This window comes from Ursus maritimus, unplaced genomic scaffold, assembly GCF_017311325.1.
Source record: "Ursus maritimus isolate PB19 unplaced genomic scaffold, ASM1731132v1 scaffold_4, whole genome shotgun sequence".
NCBI lineage: Eukaryota > Metazoa > Chordata > Mammalia > Carnivora > Ursidae > Ursus > Ursus maritimus.
This window is the reverse complement of record NW_024426552.1, coordinates 58,473,825-58,498,209: the sequence shown is the minus strand read 5'-3', so window position 1 is coordinate 58,498,209 and position 24,385 is coordinate 58,473,825. Positions and strand designations below refer to the sequence as shown.

Below are 24,385 nucleotides of genomic sequence, written 5' to 3'. Positions count from 1 at the left end.
GAATTAACATAAGGACAATTAATGTCTTTATGGGGTTGAGTCCTCTTATTCAAGAACCTGCTTCTTCTTTCCATTTGTTCAGTAACTTTTGTATCTTTCAAAAGTGTTATACTTTTTCTCCTTATAGAGGTCTTAAACATTTGTTCCTAAGTTTGTTCTTTGGTGTTCTATTTATTTGTTTATTTAACTGGTTATTAATTTTTTTTTATAGACTTGGTATCCTAAACAGAATCTTCTCTTCCATAATATTTTCTAAGTGGCTTTTTGTTTCTGTATAGGAAGGCTATTGATTTTTGTATGTTAATTTTGCAAACTCCCTCTTTGCAAAATTCTCTTATTATTTATAGTAGCCTGAGGTGGATTTGAGCCCTGCTTCTAGAACAGTATCTATGAGACTATGGACAAATTATTCTGAGCCATTTTACTCTCTATAGAGCACAGACAAGAAAATCCCAAACCCCCAGACTGATGGAGACTAAATGAGATCATATAGTAAAGCACCTAATATTTTGCCCAACATGTAGTAGGTACTCAATTCTGAGGTTAAGGTATTTCATAGCTGTGCATGTGTATTTCCATTACTTCTTCTTTAATTATGATTATTGTATGCGTGACTCCTTAGCCCTGGAGAGTAAGTGGAGGGAACTTCTTGATCATCTAGAGTGATTATTCAGACCAATTCATGGAGTACATTGATTCTAGGACTTATTAATTACGTAAGTGGATGTGAGCATCTAATTTAAAGTCCTGTAACCATTATGTTCTACCTCAAAAATCTGGTAACATTACTTAGTAAACAGTGAACTAACTTGTGAATGAACGTTTGTGGAATAAATATGGAACATATATTATTGATGTAAGCAGAATAATAGTGTTTGCTGGTCCATTATATAACACTTGTCATGAAGTTGATGAAAAAACAATAATTGATAAAAATGTAGTTCATCCATGACTTCTCAACATCTATAATTTAACAAAATGGACTAACTTAGCAAATAGACTCTTAATTCAGCTGCCACAATCTATTGCTAAGAAATGAAAATGCCAGAATTTCAGGGCTCATTTTACTCCTACCTCATGGCTGTTTTGAGTGTTAAATGAGATAACACATGGGCGTTATAATGCTGTTAATAATGATGTTAAGGCAGGTGCCTGGCTCATGTTAAGTGTTTGAATATGGTAGCTGTTTTTGTTATTTTTATTTTATTATTACGTTGGCTGACTTTTCACTCTCACCCCCACATGCATATTTTGCAACTAGATATAATCCTACTAGGAGTGTTGTTCTATGGTTAGAATAAATGTAGGAAACGTGTCTCATAATGGCCATTAAAAAATAAACATAAAATAATATATTTTATACAATTTTTCAATATTGAAATTAGCTAAGGTGGAAGTAAGAACTCCATAGCTGGAGGATACGAAAGCCTGCATTGCTTGTGGATGAAATTTCTGAGGAGCTGCAAGGATGAAGAATGATTTCTGTCGAAGAATTATAGGTACATTTTGTCTACAGGTTAGAGTTTTCTGAAGTTCTGGCTTAGCACTCAGTATAATTACTCCTCCACAGCCCCATAGAACTCCTTTGTTCATTCATTCATACGGAAAATAGCATAGAGTATGTATTCAGTATAAAACATTGTTCTGGGTAGGATGAGATATACAAGTAGCAAGATTAGTTACATGAACTGTCTCTATTCAAGAAGTCTAGTAGGCTGTTCAGACAGGAAAGGAGATTATGTGCAAGGATTTTGGAGCCAGATTATTTGGTTTGAATCCCTGCTCTGATACTAGTTGTGTAACTTTAGGCGAGTTATTTAGCCTATCTGTGTTTCAGTTTCTTTACCTACAAAAAGAGACTGAAAATAGTACTTACTGTTTAGGATTGTCCTGAAGATTCAATGATTGGGTACAGGCACAGAATTTAGAGCAATAACAAAAGCTCTCAATAAATGTTGGTTAACGTTAATATTATTATGTAGAACAGAATAAAATTAATGCTGTAAAACAATAAAAACAAAGTAATGCAGTATTGTAGAAGATGATAGTAGTAATATTCACTATGGCTGGGAGAATGAAATTAGAGGAGCTTTATTAGATGAGGTAAACTAAAACCTTGAAGCATAATTTCTATAGGGCAGGGAAGAATGCATGGGTATGGGTGAGTTGATTTCTAGGTTGAGCAAATGGTCTAAGCAAAGATTTAAAAGTGGTAGAGAAGTAAAAAAATAAAACTTCTGGGACTTTGCAATCAGAAAGACTCATTTCTGAAGCCCAGCCCCACTTGTTAACAGTGTGGCCCTGGGCAAAGCAGGCTCTGTTCATGTTCTCTCCATCTGAGATGTAGTCTGGTAACTCTCTCTAGGCAGTAAGTTACAGCAGTTGTGGGGCTGACCATGGCATGTGATGCCTGTTGTCCAATGTCTGTAAACCATTATTTTGTCTAGTTTTTAGTAGTTTGAGGCAGGAGACTAAGTCCTGTTTCTGTTACTTTATCATTTTGAGAAGCAGATGACCAACATATTATTTTCACTTTTCTCCTCTTTGAGTTTGGAACCTATCGTCTAATTGTATTAGCACCCAGTAGCTGGTTACCTTGTTCTGTACTTAATACACTGCATTACAATTTTTAGCTAGCTTATCTGTATCTTCATTTGTGCTGGCTCTTTGAGCACAGGCACTAAATCTGGTTCATCTTTATCTCTGCTACCAACCCACTACTCTTCGGAGTCTGGCACATAGCAGGCAGTTAATGGGTATCTTTTACTTTCAATTTAATTACTACGATTTGTAGTTTTGTGCCATACTGTGAAATACTTTGAATACAACACTAGAATTCAGATTTTATTCAGTACTAAATCACTCAGGATTTGTGAGGTAAATTCCTTGAGCCTTTATGTTGTTGTTGTTGTTGTTGTTGTTGTTGTTTTAATATAAGATAACTCTAGAAGGATAAAGATGGATGAAAACGTTAGAGGTTGAAAGTAATTAGATTACTTAGGATTTTAAGCAATAACAGTGGGAAGAGAAAGAGTATTGGCAGGATCTGGGGACTGTTCGGATGGGTGCTGCTAAAAGGAATGGTGAGGAGAATGATGACTTGTTTTCACAAATTGTTGATCAATTCCTTTAAAATGAAATACTAGGTTATTTTGTCTTCTTTGGCACCTAGTTAAAGGATTTTAGTGTAAAAATTTGTGAACAAAATTTCACAGTGTAAAGACATAATGTAATTAATGGTAAGGGTTTATGTAAATTCTGTTTTAGTTTTTTACTAGACTAGAGCCTGAATTTAAGATATTTTATAATTCTTAAGGGAAAAATGGATTATGGATTTTATTTTCTTATGTAGGGCTAATTTTCTGTTATACTATAAATATCATTGTCTCTATATACATTTTCCTCATTATAATCCCTTTTTTAAAAAGGATTTTATTTATTTGAGAGAGAGAGTGAGAGAACAAGTGGGGGGAGGGGCAGAGGGAGAAGCAGACTCCCTGTGGAGCAGGGAACCTGATGCAGGACTTGATCCCAGGACCCTGGCATCATGACCTGAGCCAAAGGCAGATGCTTAACTGACTGAGCCACCCAGGCACCCATGATCCCTTTTCTTTGGAATGAAATATCTTTCCTGTTAGTTTTCTTTTTCTGAAAGATTGCTTCTTCTCGTCTTTAGAATATGTTGTTGGTGATGAACTCAGGGCTAAAAGTTCATTTTATGCAGTTGAGTGGGATAATACCTGTAGAATGACTTAGAGTGGGAATTAATTTTTCTCAAAAATATTTTAACCTTGATTTTTTAATACCACTTCTCATCCAAATGTCTTCTCTTTTTGAGAGAAGTTAGAAGAGCTAATGAGAGAGTGGAAGCAGTGGTAGAAGTGGGGGAGAACAAGAAACATTAAAACAATTATGGAAACCTCCCAGTGCCAACATTTATGTATACAGTATAATAGTACTTTTTTGAAAAGTTAAGACAGTTGTAACAAGAACATGTTAACAGTGGTCTGAAGGACATTAGTTAGAACTAATGGGTTGAATATGTGGACATTAGTTAGAACTAATGGGTTGAATATGTGAAATCGTTCTTCCAATGAGTTCTATTCACTTTGGCATAATCCTCCTAGGAAGTAATGCTTCTTAAGAAGGATGATCTAACCTAGGAAAAAATGACACACTGTTCAAATCAACAATAGCATCCTGAAAAGGTAGGGGAATATTTTTAATATTAGATTCCATTTCTCATTTCAGTTTCTGATGTGAACTATTTCTTACTCCTGTTATAGAGAATGGCAAAGACAATGACTATTATTTATTGCATCACCCTTTGTGCTGGTAACTGAACTATGAGGTAAATATTATCTTATTCTTCACAAAAAATCTCATAAGGCAGATATTATTTACATTTTATCAATGAAGAATCAAAGGCTAAATTAGATTGAGTAACTTTCATAAGGCTACACATCTAGTTATAGTGGAATTATTTGGAATTAGTGGTATAATAGGTGAAAATGGATTGAAGTCTGGTTTGTGTACTGCTATGTCTGATGAAAGGCGTTTCTCACTTTTATCCAATAAACAGAGGAAGATGAGCTTTTTGGAACAGGAGTGGAAAAGGGCCAAGAAGGAAGGGCAGATGTTTGTGTTTTTAACAGTGTAAATTTATCAGAGAATGAGAAGGCTAATGCTTCACGGTGGCTTGTTGAAACTTCCAAAGCATAGTTATTGCTTTTGGCACTCTGTTAGACAGTGATGGCCAGGGCACCTGAAAAACAGCATTATGCCTTGCTAAGGCCAGTTGAGAGGCCAGGAGCAATGGTGGCCACAGGGAAGTTTTCTTAAAACTTTTAACTCTATTTGCAATACCTTTTGTGGGTAAAGTTACTCTGTTAGAGCCCATGGGACCTGATACCGTGTAATGAGTGCTGCATCATCGTCACCACTGATATGACCTCAATGTCCATGGTCTTAACCACTGTGCTATTTTGTATAACAAGCATATTATTCAGTATACTTGCATCACTTGCAGAAAAACCCAACACCTATTCCTGCAGTGTTAAACTCCAAAGTAACATGGAGCTATAGCCCAGAGAGGGAAAACAATATGTAGTATGATCTCTTACAATGAGTGGGGAACCCCCCAAATGTATAAGCAATTAGAAAACTAAGTTTCTTTTGCTTGCAAGAATATTCACACCTAAGTGAATTGCAGAGATTAAAAAATCCTGACTCTGAAGTTCAGCTATTAAAAAGTCTAGTTATTTGCCTAAGTTTCAAAAGAATAGTTCCCTAAGTATTTCAAAATGTTCAACTGGCTGCCCCAGCCATTCTCTTTGGAAGCTTCTTTCTCATCCTCATGGCACATCCCTCTGGCATGCATGACCAGCTGCAAGCTAAGCCCTGTGGAATAAGAATTCTTTCATCCCTTTGTGTGATGTGTTTCATTTTCAGAGTTTGGATGATCCTCTTCAGCAGCAGCAGCAGGCATTGTTAGTTTCAATAGGCAGTCTGGATGCACAAGAACAGTCATCATAGAGAGACAGGCTCTAGGGTCCATCCCTTCGTGCCATGGTGCTGTGTTAGATCACTTTCCTCTGCTGGATTAATGGCCAGAGAAAAAGGGAAACAAACTGTACCCGGAGCAGTCCAATTAAAGTACTTGAACTTCACTGACGTCCATCCTACTGTTGTCTTAACTTCCTAACCTATGGTTAATTATTCTGACCAGTAGAAAGGACTAACATAAATAAGAGAATTATCCTAAATTCCCTGTTTTCTTTAGTTTGACAAGCCATCAAAATTTTGTTATATAAGATGAAATAATAATGTATTTGGTAGAGTTCAACTTTTGTTGTTGCTGTTAATCTGTCTCTTTCCTAATATCTTCACCAAAGTCACTGCCAGGACTTATTGTATGAAACTGCTCAGCCTTTAAATATTTATCTCTGTTCACAGTCTACACTGCAGCATTAGTTCATTCTGGGCACTTTGGTTTCCTTCAATCTCCAATTGATCCCACTCCCATGACTGTGATATTCTTTTCCTGGTTAATCAAGAATTCTCTATTTCTGCTCTGTCATCCATGCCACTGTAAGTAGGAAAGTAATTTAGGTTTTTGGCTCTCAGCCTCGTCATTTGTGAAATGACCTCCCCTGACTCTGAAGTTCTGTGTCCAAAATACAAACTAGGATTTCAAGTAGTAGTAATTTATATGTATGTGATGATTGATAGTCTGCAGAATGTTTTCATATATTTTATTTTATATAATTCTGACCATAGATGTGTGGTGGTGGATCTCCTTTTGCAGATAGAGGTACTGCAGCTCAGGGAGGTGAAATGACTTAACCCACATCATTTAAGTAAGTGGTAGCTGGCTGAACCTGAACTTTAAATTCAGAATTTTTCCTCTAGTAGGGAGAAAGGTTCTTTCTTAAACCTAAATTTCTTCATTGATTATTTAAAAGTTTTTGTGTGTGTAAGTGTGTATGTTCATGCTTTGGGAAGGGGCTTCCTTGTACTTAATTGAATTTGGGATACAATTTGTCACCCTAGTTTTATCAGTGAAGGAGTCTCCTAGGATTTCTAATTAAGAAAGATAAGAAGGAATGTGTTACCTTTCTAGTATAGAATTTTGGTGTTATTGTGAACCCCTCTATCAGATTTAAATGTATTTTTCAATTGTAAATCCATTCTGCCAGAAACCGAATATACCCATATACCTATTAAATAGTATTGTTTGCAGTTAGGAAAGATATGAATATAATAGAAGCCATCTTAGCCAATCCTGCTTCAAGCGAATAAGATACTCTCTGAAAAATGATGTATTTTGTTTATCTTGTTTACTTGCTGGTATGCTTACCTAGAGTCATTTGTGTTTGTTTCCAAATTTTTTATGCCTGTTGAATGTGCAGTTGTAATTTAATTATGCAAACTGATGAAATAGTAAAACAAGTATAAAGTGTTGTTGATTTTATGAAACCTAAGTTAGATGCTTTGGAAAGACTTTTTAAAGTTGAATCACTAAAACAGATTACAATCTAAATAGGTGTGTAAGTAACTGTGTAAGATTGCCCAGGTTGGGGTAGGGGACAAAGGTAAAAAATCTGGAAGGATCTTGCACTGAATTTGCTTTGCAAGTCCCTTTAATCTCTCACAGACTTTAAGTAATCCCAAACCTTTAAACTCTCACTGACTTTAAATAGATGATATGATGTGGTACAGTTTAAGCAAGAAGAATAATGTGACTTAGCAGACCAGGAGTCAGTGACAGCCCTTGGTCCTTCATCGAAAGGTTTGAACTTTACAGGTGTAAAGTTTTATGTTTTACCTTTAAAAAAACTAAATATGTTAAAATTGCTTTAACTGACTTCTTTCTATGTCTCAGTGTCCTATGTAAAATGAAGATAAAAATAATTTTACCTAACAAGGATTTTTTGGTGTGTGTGCGGATTAAATGAATAGTACATGCATAACACCCAGAACAATGTTGGTCACAAGTACTAAAAAAGTTGTCTATCTTCATCATCATCATCTGAGATTGTCTCCTGTAGGTCATGTATATTTATATTAAACACATAATTTCTGGATCACTCCTGCCAGTGATTGGAGTATTTTAGTAGCAAGACATAATAATTCTGTTTGGGTTATCAGCAAAACTATTCATTTCCTACTTCCATTGCATCCTTTTTTTCAGGATTTATGGGAAGAGGAAATTAGACTATATCTGTCTGTTCTCAGGAGATGCTAAGATCTGAAACTATGGTGAAAGGGCTAGGTGTAGTCTCAGCTGAAGACCATCAAATGGAGAGTTTATCGTGTATTGGTGGAGTGGTGTGGAATGCGTACACAGTACCTCCTCCCCCTGTGGAGCCTAGATCTAGCCCATTTCATTTCACTGAAATGAACGCTAAACTTCATGATTGCAGTCCTCTCACAATTGTAAATAGCAAACAGAGGAAAAGGAAAAAAAGAAAAAAAGAGTGACAAAAAAACCTATTAGTTAAACTCGAGTAGTTGTGTGGTAGTCAAATACTGACTGCAACAGTTGCACTCCACTCTATGCCCTCAATTCCTAAATGCTTCTGCTAACTGGTAGGTTATAGGTTTTCATTATTGAATCCACATTTAGAAATTGCTTTTTAGAGGAGAATTAAGCTTTTACCTGCTTTCTTTCTGACTGTCGGCACACACATTTTCATATCATTTCACATCCTGTTTTTCTACCTAAGAATGTGCTCCTTATAGGAAAGAAGCTTGTACTTTGCTCGTACTTCAGGGTCAGAGACAACACCAACACCGCTGATGGTTTCCCCCTTGGTTTGGATGTTATAGTGATTCCAGTGCCATTAGAGTGAATACATTATCAACCATTTATTATTATTATTATTGTTATTCAAATTAAGTTATATAATTCACCTTCCGTTAATGATTTATGTATTAACAGTGGAAGCAACGTGGAATTTAAGACATTTTCCAAAGTTGAAAAAATTTTAAGTGGTATAATCTAAAGTTATTAAGTACCCTTTTGTGTTTTAAAATAGTACAAATAGCACTGTTGGTCACTTTCAATGGCTATTATGGAATTAGGTCTATTTGCTTTTCATATTGTAGCCCATTGCAAGGGTGCAATGGAAGTAGAAAAATAAATATTGTTTTTCTACTTCATGGCTCAACCTAACATTGGGATTACCTCAGCTCATACAACATACATTTTTTTACCCATGAATAGTATTCAAATTTCTCCTCTACTCTGTCTTTCCTGTGCCTTCATTTCAATTATTATATGTCCTTCCAATTTCAGCTGTCCCCAGCCTTTTGCCCTCAGGTGTGTATTCATATATATATTTCTTGCTTTTCTGTGTATAGTCATTTGTTAACTTGTATCCCTCTTTCTAACCTACACTTTTATTCCTTAGTTTGTTGATTTAAATTTCACCCACTTTTTTTCTTTAGCTATACTATTTCCATAGAGTTATTTTACATGAAGACAGTAGTAGAATTTATAAAAACTAGGCAGTATCCCAGAAAATAGAAGAATAAGCTAGGTATTCAGGCTTCTATGCAGTGAGGATCTACCCATTATACCCTCCTGTTATACAAGATATTATTAAGGAGGTAGAATTCAAAAGAATTTCTTTCTTCATATGAAATTCCTGTCTGTCAAAATGATATTCAGAACCCCTTGCCAGGCACCTTCCTAGGCAGAGAAAAGAGTCAGCCTCAGTTTGGATATGTTCAGAGTGCACTGTTCTTCACTCATCTCCCTGGGGACCAGCCCCTTGATAGTTTAAATTTTAGGTTGTGGATTAAGGTATTTCTGTAACTGACTTGGGATGCTTTACTAAACCCCAGGTGATGGATTAATACCTCATTAGCAGTGATTTCCTGTGACACTAAAATTGAGGTAGGTAAGCAAGTTGACATTAGTGAATAATAGTGGTCAGAATATCATGGATCATGAAGTTGATATGGTAGAAGAAATGTAAAATTAGGCTTATGTACATATACAGTGGTGCTATTTCTATTTTGTTTAGAAGGAAGTTTGGATATCCTTGCAAATGGTATGAAATATGAAAGGCAGTAACTTGATCAAAGTTCTAGCTAAGTTCTTATCTCTCCGTATTGTAGAGATGTAGAGAGGACAATCTAAAGTAAGAATATTAGCAATGAGAACATTGTTCTTTCACTTGTTTTTCAAATAGTATATTTTTTTGTTATATTGAAATTTTGCTTTGTTATCTATTGAATGATTGAACAGATGTTCAAATAAAGATCAGATTGATGTTTCTTGTAAAGATCTGCTGGATATATATACATACTTCTAAAAAATACATATTTATAACATTTGACCAAGTTGATCAGATATTAAGTTCCTTTGAATTATTTGGGTTATCAAATTGCAGATAAGCTATTGCTACCTGAGTTTGTCGGCCTGATGTTATCTATAATTTTATTTAATCATTCATTCATGCATTCATTCATTCATTCTTTCACTGGGTACCTATTATGTTGGGGATTGTATGTGGCACAGTAGGGAAAGCAAAGATGATTAAGACATCATCCCTGCCTACTAAAATATATAGTCTAGTGGCTTTTATATAAAACATTCTTAGATTTGGCCTTTACTGTAATAATATGTTGGTCCCTTAACTATTTTACATGCAAGGGGTCTAAATATTGTTCTTATGATCAGATTTTTAATTTGTATTTTAGTGTTCTGTATACTGAATTTAATGTAATGCTAATACCTTTAAACAGATTATAATCCCTAAAAGATACAGTAAAATATTATAAATATAAATATAAAATATTATGGTAAGCAACTTTATCAAATACTTTTTATAGATTTAATACTGATTTTTAATCATATCACCCTCTTTCCTTTCATCTGATTCCTTCTTTATTTGGGAGAGGAGATGGGAAAGGAAAATTGACATTTCGTAGTGAAAATCCAGTGTGAATAGAAAACCCAACAGAAGTCTTTTGGCTTCCGCCTGGTTTCTAGTTCTATAAAATGCAAGATTAGGAGCCATAGGAGGTGAAGGTGGAAAGACATGCAGGTGCCTACTGTGAAATATCTTCATCATATATATGCCATGCTAAGGAGCTAGAAATGAGGTAGGATCCACTAAAGGGTTTTAAGTGAGGAAATGAAAACTTAGTTCTGTTGAGAAAAACAAACAAACAAACAAACAAAAACAAAAACATTTCACGTAAAGTGAAGGGACTAGAGTCTGTGAGACCAGACAATTAACAGTAATCAGGATGAAGTACAGTGTGGGCCTCAACTGAAACAGTAGCTATGAAGCTGTGAGGAACATCAAGAAGGATGGATTCTAGAGATTTTTAGTAAGTGGCATTGATTTTTAGAAGGTGGAATTTGGGGACTGCCTAGATGGGAGTTGGGTGCCATTAAGGAAAAAGAGAAGTTTAGGGTGACTCTTAAGATTTTTGTTTGAGGACCTGAGTAGTGCTGTTCATGGAGGAAAGGATTATTTTAGGAGACACAGGTTGCTGGCCATTCTGAGGTCAGGGAGAAGGTGAGGGCGGGAGATAAGGAAGGATATAATTTAGTTGAACTTCCAACATAAATTTACTTTACTTTGAGAAACTGTGGTGTGAACCGGTGACCTGAAAGAGTAAAAATTGTGATAAGTCTGCCATGCTGAAGCAGGCTAAGGAGAGTGAATTTCATGGGAGAGTATTAATTAGGGAATTCTAATGGAAAATAGAAAGTTTAGAATCTGGTCTTTATTCTTATAATCATTGTTTGCCAGATTTTCCTTAATGACAGCTTTCCCCATTTCTGCTACCCAGAAGCTTATGGTTTTGGTTAAATGTTTTAACCTTACGATGTGTCTGGGAGTCCTCAGGGAGCAGCTACTTTAAGGAGTTCTTTATGTGAGGAGTCAGGATGGAAATGAAGGCAAGTTCAAGTATTAGCCATATGAATTGCTAGTTAAATAACCTTGTACAAACTACTTAACTTTTTTGAGTTTCCATTTTCTCACCTCTAATAGAGGGTTGAATCAGATGATCTCTGAAAACCTTTTATCAGTAAAAATCCTATGATTTTATGACCCTGTGAATAGCATAACTACACCTATAGGATTACCATCTTTGGAAACTTTAACAAACGACTTCCAGTGACACCTGGTGATTGAACACATTTTTCCTTGTTTCCTCCTAGTAAGGAACTAAAATTATAAATAGTAGACTAAAAAATAAAGGACTAAAAGAAATGTATTAAGCATAAGGAAGAGGAAGCAACATAGGAAAGAGATAGAATTTTTGGAATATATAAAGGGGATGGAAGAATTAGTAGAACTGAGAAAGCTAAGATGCTTGGAGAGTGTTATGCCAAGGAGAAAACAAGTCAGTTCATGCTCCAGAACTGGCTCAAGAATTGAAAGACAATAGCTGAAGTAAAAATAAATTATAATTAATGTACTCAGAGAGATAGGAAAGGTAGTACTTCCATGAAACATGACAGGATGATAAAAAAAAAGAATAATTAGAGAATAAACATTCTTATAATACTGATGAAATAACTTTAATAAGAGGATTGAAATTTTCCTGAAAATAGAGCAAAAAAATGAAATAAATGGAAAATGGAGAGAAAACATAAAATCAGACAAATAATATAACAAGCCCCAAATCTGATTAATAGTTCCAGAAAATAGGAGAGAGCAAAGAAAATTATAAGGAAGGAATGGTCATAAAATTATATTATAAAAACTTTCAGAATTGAAGGACATTAGTTTCTAGTTTGAGAGAGTTTGCTGGGTGCCCATAAAAAATGTAAAGCAGATCTATATCAAGGTCTATAACTGGAAGATTTTAGACTATCAGCAATATATACATAGTAGAAGCTTATAGTTAGAAAATATAGACCTTACACCTTGGCTTAAGAATGAGACTAGTATCTGACTTTTTTTTTTTTTTTTATAGCTACATTCAAAGCTGGCAGATGTGGCTTTAAAATTCTGAGGGAAAATCACTTTTAACTTGTAATTCTATATCTAGTCAAACTATTAATTAGATGTGAGAGCAGGAAAAAGACATTTTTAGACAACTGATCCTCAAATTTTACCTTCCATTATTGCTTTCTCAGGAATCTTTTGGAGGATGTGCTACATCCAAATGAGGAGAAACTGAGAAGGAAAGAGGAAGACAGAGGATTCAGGAAATAGATGATGATAATGAGGTGAGAAAGGTCAAGAATTGACAAAGCCGTGCATTGGTCTAAAGAGTAACCAGTCCCCTTAGTTGGGCAGGAAGATGAAAAACTTCAGAAATGGATATGTTCAGAAGGAAGAATTAGAATTGACAGGATGCTTCATCTGAAGGGTGTGAAATATATTCAGACACGTTGTAGAGGCTTGGAATGGGGTGAAAGTGGCAGTATTAACTGTAGGAAGGATACATTGTTACTTAAGGAAGGAAATGTATTAAAAATGTACTAGCTGGCTGAATATTGGGAGGATGAAAGGAAGGAAAGTGGGTTTATAAGAGAGCTAAGTCTTTATCTTTTGTGATAGGAAAGTAATAGATTGTCTATAACATACAAATAAAAATTAAGAATATAATTATATTATTTAGAGATAAAGAGATTAACACTAGAAATAATTTTGACGGGGAATCTCAAAGGTTGGGATATGGGCTGCCATTTTTCTTTTTAAATCTTGTGGTACTATATAGTAAACTATTTGGACGTACTACTTTGGAAACAATGAGAAATTATAATTTTAAAATTTAGATTAGAAGTATTTTGAGTTTTGATTTTCTTCATATAGAAGAGTAACTCTTGATGAAGTATAAATATTTTAGTTATCTGGAGGAACTAAATAGTTTATACCTTGCCATTGCTAACATTTGGCCATTCTGTTTCTTGAGAATATTATTCGGAGGGGTTTCCTCTTATCCCTACAAGCAAGGTACACATACTGTTTGCATGGTGAAAGTTATGGTGAGAAATCTTAAAGTTGTTGCTACAATTCTCAGACCTGAAGTATATGTTCCAAATAAAAGACAGTTAGTGTTACTAAGGGGTATGGAGAAATAGAAACACCATGGGTAAACTTCCATTTGAAGTTTGGTAGATATAGTCGTATAGGGCAAATTAAATATAGTTTATCTGTTTAGCAAAGAATAGTGTCCCCTCATTCCAAGTAGTCTAAATACTTAAGATTTTTTCCTATCAAAACTTCACATGGCTAGTTCATGCATTCTCATGGAATGCTTTTAACTGTTCACTGACTCATTACCTATTCATCTATAGCTAATGTAAAACCACTTTTGCTGTGGTTTACAAAAATATGGAGGTTATGTGATTCAGTGCATGCAGTTCAAAATTTAGATTATCTTTCAATAATAAAAAAATGCTTTGCCAAAAATCCAATATGAGTGTGCTCAAAATATCAAGTGCCTTTTGAAGTTTTTAAATAAAAAGCTTCAACAACAAAACCCAACAATAAACAAACAAAACCCCCCAGAACATGTCTTGTAAACAAAAGGGTTTAGCAGACATTCTTAAACCTCCTTGAAAGAATTTTTAGAACATAAGAGAGGCAGAAACAGAGACCGAGGTAGAAAAAGGGAATTTCTCCTTGATTTTTTTTTTTTTAAACCGAGGACATTTGGTGTTGAGAGGAGGAGGAAGAGAGAAGTAATGAAGAAAGAACATGATTTGTCTCAAAGATTTATTTTATAATTGATTGTAGCTTATAAAGGTTTGCATTGATGGTTGTATGGGAGGAAGAATTCTAAGTTTCAATGCTGACACTTTGAAGAGTTGCCCTGTTGTTGCAGCTGCTTGGGCAGCCTTGCTCAAACATCAATGGTGCATTGTGGCAGCTTGCTCTGCTTCCCTGTTTCTGATGGACATTCTCCAGGCAGTGAAGGGCAAAGGGGCTGGCAATGCTGGTAACTGGCATAATAGAAGTTGTTGGACCAGTTTGGAGTCTATGTGTGTGAACTGAACACTTAATGACAACTTCTGTATTATGGTCAGTCTAAGTTCAGGGTCAGAAAGTACTTTCTGGTCAATTAATAGAGATGGGAAGATAGATAGATATAGATATAGATATAGATATAATCTCTTTTTTGTGGCATAGAGTGCATATTATTTAGTTTTTATGTAGTGATTGGTAGAAGGGGCTGTTTATAGCCTAAAAAAAGTTCAGTAGATACTCAGATACAAGTAAACTGAAATATTTCCATCATAAATAATTATCTTTTAGTGTTCATTATACTTAATTATTGATCTTTTAGGTTATCCTAATTAAACATTTTCTGCTATTTGTGAAAATCTGTTCCATTTTTTTCAGCTTTTTTTCTGTATATCCAATAACACTCTAATTTATTCTTTTAGAATCATAAATTTTATAAGGGATATGAAAAGTCACCTCATACTAAATAGAGCCATTATCTGGAAGAATATGGCATAATTTTAAGAGGTGATACAGAGAAGGAAGAACTGATGAACATTTACTTTGTTTATATTTTTTCTGCTAAGAGGAAAAAATCTTCAAATTGGAAGAAGGAAATGGAAATTAATGATTGAATTAATTGCTAAGGGGTTATTTTGGCAAATTTAAAATCAAAGTCCAGAGGGTTTGGCAAATTCTATTCCAGAATGATAATACTAACCATAATTTTTGGAAAAAAAAAAAAAAAGCACCCCGCACATTTATATAATGTTTTTTTCAGTGTTGTCAACATATATTTTCACTACATCCTTATAGTGATCCTGAGAAGTAGCCACTACTACTTTGAAGAGCAGACACTAGGTCATACCTTTTTATTAACTCTCATTTATTATTCACTATACCCAAGAAGACACTATTATTTCCATTTATAGATGTTAGCTGAATTTAAATACATTTTTTTAACTCATAGCTATCCATCAGAGCACCTGAAATCCAAACCTGGGGCATTTTTCTCCAAAGGCTATGCTTTTTCCACTGAAATTCATGGCTTCTAGACATGATCACATTTGGAGAGTTGCAATGTATAAAATACCAGATATAAGCAAATGTGTAAAATCTTAAAGGTAAAATAAAGATGAATTCTGTAATCTACGGAGTTAACTTTATCTCTGGCAAAATTCTGAAGTGAATTAATCAGTTCATCCATGTCAATTAAATATCATTGAATGCTTTAAACAGTTCAATTAAAAGATATAGACTAGAAAAAAAATAGCCAACCATATGCTGTTTATAAGATTACTATAGTACATAGAAAAATAGAGATAGATTAAAAATGAAAGGATGGGAAAAAATATACCAAACAAACATTAATCATAAGAAAGCTGGAGTAGCTATATTAATAACAGAAAAAAAGTACAGTTCAGGACAAAGAATATTGCCATAGATAAAGAGGACATGCATATCCTAAAAATGTATGCATCTAATAACAGCTTCAAAATAAGGGTAACAAAAACTAATGAAAATGAGAGAAAAAATGGATAATTATACTTGGAGATTTAAACACACTTCTCAGTAATTGATAGAGTAAATATAGAAGAAAACAGTAAAGATGTAAAAGACTTAAATAACAGAATCAACCAATTTGATTTAATCTCCATTTATAGAATCTTACATCCTGCAGTAGCAAAATACACATTCTTTTGAAGTACACATGGAACATTCACCAAGATGATCATATGCTGGGCCTTAAAGCAAGTCTCGATAAATTTTAAATGATTGAAATCAAATATATTGTTTATACAGAACAGAATTAATTTAGAAATGAAAAGCATAGAGAAAGGTGGGAAGGGCTGAGATGGTAGAATACTAGGGGGACCCTAGGCTTTTCTTGTCCCTCAAATACAGCTGGGTAAATACCAAATCATTCTGAATACCCAAGAAATCAATTTGAGGATTGATTTTGTGCAGAACAAACTGCACAACTAGAGGGAGAGAAGAGGCCACATCATAGAAGGTAGGAGTTGTGGAGGCATGGTTTGGGGGAGAAACAGATTGCAAGTGCTGAAGAGAGGAGGGACCCCTTGTTGCAGAGAGGCATGCATGAGAAAGAGAGAGAGTGGGAGAGAGAGAGAGGAACATGCGGGGAATTGCACAAGAAAAACACCTTCCCAAAGCTATTGACTGGGAAAATGAGAGAGGCTGATTTTCGAGAGTTTTGACAACCATCAGGGCTCAAAGACTGAAGTTTTGGAGGTCCATGGCATGGCTGTTTTCGAGCCCTAAGGGCACTGCCGTGCTCCTATGGAGGAGGGCAGATCACCTGGGGGCAGGTGGCACGATCTGAGGATCCCCTGGGATGTACTGGGAGAGAAGGTTCCCCTTTCTTGGAGTGCACCTGGGAGAGGTGGCATTACCTCTCTGGGGACAAAAGAGTCGGCAGACTCCAATTCCCTCCCCTGCCCCTTAGCATAAACTAACTTCAGTAAGCAGCACAGCACCAACAGTGGCAAGTCTAAATTGCTAACACCAAGCCTGGCCACCCTGCACTCTGCTGGCACTGCTTTTCTTGCATAAGTGTGCCTGAGAACTGGAGCACTGGGCCCCTCCCCAGAAGACCAACACAAACACCCCCCCCTTCCTCTGTGGGTACCATGTCTACTGACCATAGAGTTCTGCAAGGCTTCAGCTCTACTGAAAATGGCATCAGATCTCTTTTAACAGCAGACCAGAGCACACCTAGTTAAAACTCACCACACTCTGGCCAAGGTCCAAACTGCCACTGCAGGCAAAGGAAACTGCAGAGAACCGACCTGAGGAAAAAAGCAGCTAAAACACAGCAGCAGAATGCACACAACATACTCCAGAGACACCTCCTAAAGCACCAGGCCCTGAACAGTATATGACTTTCTTCATAAAGCCATTAGTCTCAGGAGCAGTAAATTTAATGGGCTTTCCTAAAACACAGAAGAAGACAGAAACTTAGACAAAATGCCAAGACAGAGGAATTCATCCCAAAAGAAAGAACAGGAAAAGGTCATGGCCAGGGATCTAATTGAAACAGATGTAAGTAATATGCCTGATCCAGAATTTAAAGCAACAATCATAAGGATACTAGGTGGGCTTGAGAAAAGCATAGAAGACACCAGGGAATCCCTTACCACAGAGATAAAGAGTCTAAACACTAGTCAAGCCGAAATGAAAATCGCAATAGCTGAGATTCGAAACAAACTGGATTTAATGACAGAATGAATAAGTGATATAGAAGATAAAATTATGGAAAATAATGAAGCTGAAAAGAAGAAGGAAGGAAAAATATTGGAATGTAGACTTGGGGAACTCAGTGACTCCATGTAGCATAGTAATATTCATATCATAAGAGTCCCCGAAGAAGAGGAAGAAGAAGAAGAAGAAGAAGAAGAAGAAGAAGAAGAAGAAGAAGAAGAAGAAAGAAAGAAAGAAAGAAAGAAAGAAAGAAAGAAAGAAAGAGGGGCAGAAGGTTTATTTGAGCAAATTATAGCTGAAAACTTCCTTAATCTTGGGAAGGAAACAGACATCCAAATCCAGGAGGCACAGAGAACTCCCATCAAAATCAACAAAAGCAGGCCAACTCCAAGACATATTGTAATTAAATTTGCAAAATATAGAGATAAAAAATTCTAAAAGCCACAAGACAGAAAAGTCCCTAACTTAACAAGGGGAGACAAATAAGGTTAGCAACAGATCTAGCCACAGAAACTTGGCAGGCAAGAAGAGAGTGGCATGATATATTCAATGTACTGAATGGGAAAACTATGCAGCCAAGAATGCTCTATCCAGCAAGGTTATCATTCAGAATAGAAGGAGAGATAAAAAGTTTCCCAGACAAACAAAAACCTAAAGGAGTTTGTGACCACTAAATCAGCCCTGCAAGAAATATTGAAGACTCCTTTGAGTGGGAAAGAAAGACCAAAAGTGACAAAGCCTAAAAAGGAACAGAGACAATCTCCAGAAACAATGACAAAACAAGTAATAAAATGACACTAAATTCATATCTATCAATAATCACTCTGAATGTAAATGGACTAACTGCTCCAATCAAAAGACATAGGTGTCAAAATGGATAGAAAAACAAGACCTATCTATGTGCTGCCTCCAAGAGACTCATTTTAGACCTAAAGACACCTGCAGATTGAAAGCAAGGGATGGAGAACCATTTATCATGGTAATAGACATCCGAAGAAAGCCAGAGTAACAATACTTGTATCAGACAAACTAGATTTTAAACCAAAGACTGTAATAAGAGATGAAGAAGGACACTATATCATAATAAAGGGGTCTGTCAAACAAGAAGATTTAACAATTGTAAACATTTATTCTCCCAACTTGGGAGCACCCAAATATATAAAACAATAATAAACAGAGAGGAAATCATTGATAATAATACAATAATAGTAGGGGACTTTAATACCCTACTTATATCAATGGACAGATCATCTAAGCAGAAAATCAGCAAGGAAACAATGGCTTTGAATGACACACTGAACCAGATGGACTTAACAGATATATTCAGAACATTTCATCATAAAGCAGCAGGATACACATTCTTTTCGAGTGCACCTGAGATATTCTCCAGAATAGATCACACACTAGGTCAAAAATTAGGCCTCAACAAGTACAAAAAGATTCAGCTCATACCATGCATATTTTCTGACCACAATGCTATGAAACTTGAAGTCAACCACAAGAAAAAAATTATATCCTACTAAAAATGAATGGTCAACCAGGAAATTAAAGAAGAAATTTAAAAAAAACATGGAACCAAGTGAAAATGAAAACATGATGGCCCAAAACTTTTGGGATGCAGCAAAAGTGGTCATAAGAGGGAAGTATATAGCAATATAGGCCTACTTCAAGAAGCAAGAAAAATCTCAAATACACAACCTAACTTTATACCAAAAGGAGCTAGAAAAAGAACAACAAATGAAGCCTAAAGCCAGCAGAAGAAGGGAAATAATAAAGATTAGGGCAGAAATAAATGATATAGAAACAAACAAAAAACCCCACAGTAGGACAGATCAATGAAACAAGGAGCTAGTTCTTTGAAAAATTAATAAAATTAATAAGCCCCTAGCCAGGCTTATCAAATAGAGAAAGGATCCAAACAAATAAAATCATGAATGGGATAGGAGAGATCACCACCAACACCACAGAAATACAAACAATTATACAGAATATTATGAAAAAATTATATGCCAACAAATTGGGCAATCTGGAAAAAAATGGATAAATTCCTAGAAACATATAAACTACCAAAACTGAAACAGGAAGAAATAGAATACTTGAACAGATGAATAGACAGCAAAGAAATCGAATCAGTAATCAAAAATCTCCCAATGAACAAAAGTCCAGGGCCATATGGCTTCACAGGGGAATTCTACCAAACATTTAAAGAAGATTTAACACCTGTTCTTCTCAAACTGTTCCAAAAAATAGAAGTGGAAAGAAAACTACCAAACTCATTCTACAAGGCCAGAATTACCTCGATTCCAAAACTAGACAAAGACTCCATTAAAAAGGATAATTACAGACCAGTATCCCTGATGAACATGGATGCAAAAATTCTCAACAAATATTAGCAAATCAGATCCAACAGTACATTAAAAGAATCATTTACCACGATCAAGTGAGATTTATTCCTGGGTTGCAAGGGTGGTTCAATATTTGCAAATCAATCAATGTGATATACCACATTAATAAAAGAAAGGATAAGTACCATATGATCCTTCCAACAGATACAGAAAAGCATTTGACAAAGTACAGAATCCATTCTTGATAAAAACCCTCAACAAAGTATGGATAGACAGAACATAACAACATTATAAAGGCCAAATATGAAAGACCCACAGCTAATACAGTCCTCAGTGGGGAAAAACTGAGAGCTTTTTCTCTATGTTCAGGGACAAGACAGGGATGTCCATTCTCACCACTTATTTAACATAGTACTGGAAGTCCTAGCCCCAGCAATCAGACAACAAAAAGAAATAAAAGTCATCCAGATTGACAAGGAAGAGGTCAAACTTTCACTATTTGCAGATGACGTGATCCTCTGTAGAAAATCCAAAGACTCCACCAAAAATTTGCTAGAACTGATACATGAATTCAGTCAAGTAGCAGGATACAAAATCAACAAACAGAAATCTGTGGCATTTCTATACACCAATAACGAAGGAGCAGAAGGATAAATCAAGAAATCAATCCCATTTACAATTGCACCAAAAACCATAAGAGAGCTAGGAATAAACCTAACCAAACCGGTAAAAGATCTGTGCTCTGAAAACTATAGAACACTTATGACACAAAGAAATGCAAAAACATTCCTTGCTCATGGGTTGGAAGAACAAATATTGTTAAAATGTCTCTATTAACCAAAGCAATCGACACATTTAAGTAATCCTTATCAAAATACCACCAGCATTTTTCACAGAGCTAGAACAAACAATCCTAAATTTTGTGTAGAACCACAAAAGACCCTGAATAGCCAAAGCAATCTTGAAAAAGAAAGGAAAAGCTGGAGGCATCACAATTCCAGACTTCAACTATATGACAAAGCTTTAGTGATTAATACAGTATGGGTACTGGCACAAAACAGACATATAGATCAATGGAACAGAATAGAAAACCCAGAAATGGACCCACAGCTACATGGTCAACTAATCTTCGACAAAGCAGGGAAGAATATCCAGTGGAAAAAAGTCTCTTCAACAAATAGTGTTGGGAAAACTGGACCACTTTCTTACGTCATACACACAAATAACTTCAAAATGGATGAAAAATCTAAATGTGAGATAGGGAACCATCAAAATCCTAGCAGAGAACACAGACAGCAACCTCTTTGACAGTGGCTGTAGCTGCTGCTGCTTCTTCTTCTTCTTCTTCTTCTTCTTCTTCTTCTTCTTCCTATCCTTCTCCTTCTTCTTCTTTTTTTAAATATTATGTTAGTCACCATATAGTACTTCATTAGTTTTTGATGTAGTGTTCCATACTTCATTGTTTGCGTATAACACCCAGTGCTCATTGCAATACGTTCCCTCCTTAATACCATCACCGGGCTAACCCATCCCCCCATCCCCCTTCCCTCTGAAACCCTCAGTTTGTTTCCTGGAGTCCATAGTCTCTCACGGTTTGTCTCCTCCTCTGACTCCTCCCCCCCGCCTGCGGTAGCAACTTCTCACTACACATGCTTCCAGAAGCAAGGGAAACAATCAAAACTAAAAGGCAGCCTATGGAATGGGAGAAGATATTTGCAAATGACAAATGTGATAAAGGGTTACAATCCAAAATCTATAAAGAACATAAAAACCTCTTTCATCCAGTAAATAAGCAGATAATGTATGAAAATGTGAACAAAATATTTATCTTCCTATGGTTTTGGATTGACTTTAGCTTTTTGTTGTTCTAATTGAATTTTGTAGTAACTGTCATTTTATTACCATCCTTTTATTGTTACTCTTTTCTGTAGATAAAACTACATAGTAATATTCTAGGCATATGTCCATATTAGTTGATGTATTAATCATAGCCTTTAATCAGAACTAGCATCCATACATAAAAATTTTGTTAAAAAGTTCCCTAAATTTATATGCTAATTAGCCTATATTTGTGGGATGGTATGTGCTTGAATCTTTATGGCAGGGATTATAGAAAGTGAAATGATTGTGAGATGTAGAGGATCGATCATGTAAATGCACATATTCCCAAGTTATCTTAATTTGTAAAATGTATTATAAATTGTCTTTGCATAACTTGTTTGATAATGTAATACAAATTTTGATTTCAAAGAGAGGATGGAAGAGAACTTAGTTCATTCACTCACTTATTTAATCATATAGTTGTCAAATTCCATAGATACCCCCAAGTAAGATATCTGATTGTAAGTCAGTGGATTCCCTTTTTTATCATGGAAAAAGAAAACTTTGGGGGGGAACTTTCGATGCAATAAATAAATGTTTACTTGACTACCATGCTAATTTAGTAACATATGTATAATTAAAAATAGTGTCACATAAATTATATCAATATTATTTTTTCTTTTCTAATTTTATAGAAGTTATATTCACATTCTTCACATTTTTAAAATTAGCATCTTTTTCAAAATTTTCTTGTCTATCTTTAGTTTTACTTAAGTTTAATTTAGTTATAGCATATTTTAAATCCAGATGTGATGCTATCACTTAAAATGTTATCATAAGACACAAATGCCATTTGCATAACCCTAGGGGATTCTTTTTAACACTGTCCCTCAAGTTCATATCATGACCTCTATGAGGTAACAATATAATTCTTTGCTTTTCTAAGTGATGTTTGAAAGTCTTATTTACATTGACATCTAATACATTTGTAAATTAAATTGCCAGGAAGAAACACTAAACATGCATTAATTTTTTTTGTCTTCATTTTTTTTTTAAAGATTTTATTTATTTATTTGACAGAGATAGAGACAGCCAGCGAGAGAGGGAACACAAGCAGGGGGAGTGGGAGAGGAAGAAGCAGGCTCATAGCAGAGGAGCCTGATGTGGGGCTCCATCCCATAACGCTGGGATCACGCCCTGAGCCGAAGGCAGACGCTTAACCGCTGTGCCACCCAGGCGCCCCTGTCTTCATTTTTTAACTATTCTATCAGAGTGACCTGTAAGACCATCCAAAACTAAAACCGATTGAAGTCATTTCTAGCTAATATCTCTTTCCCAAATAGTAGTTTGTTGTTTAAAATAAAGTAATTGGGAATGTGTTTCATAATATGGAACCTCTCTTCTGAGAAATAATGTTGAGTAAACAGTTTGCCTCGTATCCTGATATTTACCATATTTAGTCATTACTTCCTATTTGTCCAGATGCTAGAGGTATAAAAGTAATCACCAAATGCTCCCTGTCCTCAGAGAACATGTGGTATAGAGGGAGAGACTGGTAGGTCATCAGATATTTTCAATACTGTACAGTAATTGCTATTGAAGCAAATTACTACAGAGAGGTATAGAGGCATATAGGATGGGCACCTAACCCAAGCCAGGAAAATCTTCCTATAGGACATGATGGGCAAAATGGCACTGAAAAGGTAAGTCGAAATTAGCCAGAGGAGGAAGTGTTAACGGTACTATAGGAAGAAGAAATAGCTTGTTCAAAAGCTTGGAAATTAAAAAAAAAAAAAAGAAAAAAGACCAAAAACAAAACAAAACATAAACAAAACAGAGTGTGTGACAGGTTCATTGGTGTGCAGACTCTTCAATGTAGCTGGAGTGAAGTTTGCAGGTGAGAGTGTGTGAACGTGTGAAAGATGAAGTTATAGACGTAAGCTAGAACATGCATGGGTTACTATAAATCCCTTTTTAGATAGAAATCTTTAATGTATATTCTTGTAGATCATTCAAAATTGCTATTTTAAGACAAGTGTTTAAGAAATGCTCAATTAAAATGTAAATAAAAATTTAAAAGTAGTCACATCGTTACAAAGGGCAGATTATTGGTTTTACTTCCTATGTATGTGAGCAAAGACTGATGAATGACCTTTCACAGTAGTCCTTAATACTTAAACTCTGTGATAGTAACAGTTGTTGAGTTTGATTCATTTTGTGAAACTTATGGCTGCTTTGAAATGTACACAGTAATAATCATCTCAACATTTGGTTTAATTCAGCCAAGATTATTTATTTTACCCGACAAAACAGACACTTCTGTTGGGATATTATTACAATTATCATTATCATTTACATATGAACCCAAGGCCCTGACTTTGGCATAGGCTTTAAACCATATTAAGTAGGGTGAAATAGATAAGGGGATTAAGAGTACACTTAACCATGATGAGTAATGTATAGAATTATTGGATCATTATATTGTACACCTGAAACTAATATAACACTGTATGTTAATTATACTAAAGTAAAAAAAAAATTAAGGGCTGACTCAGTAACAGGTTTTGT

General features: G+C 35.2%; 1 protein-coding gene across 27 annotated transcripts in view; it reads left to right on the top strand.

The window, feature by feature from the left end:
- ZBTB20 (zinc finger and BTB domain containing 20) overlaps positions 1–24,385 on the top strand; it is a 757,238-nt gene that overhangs the window by 67,593 nt on the left and 665,260 nt on the right. For 7 of the 27 annotated variants that reach the window (XM_040621265.1, XM_040621278.1, XM_040621284.1 and 4 more), the window contains one exon: positions 12,614–12,706. The exons of the other annotated variants lie outside the window; for them this stretch is intronic. The gene's annotated coding sequence lies outside the window, so the exon portion shown is untranslated. The remainder of the gene's footprint in view (positions 1–12,613; positions 12,707–24,385) is intronic. 27 annotated transcript variants of the gene reach the window in all.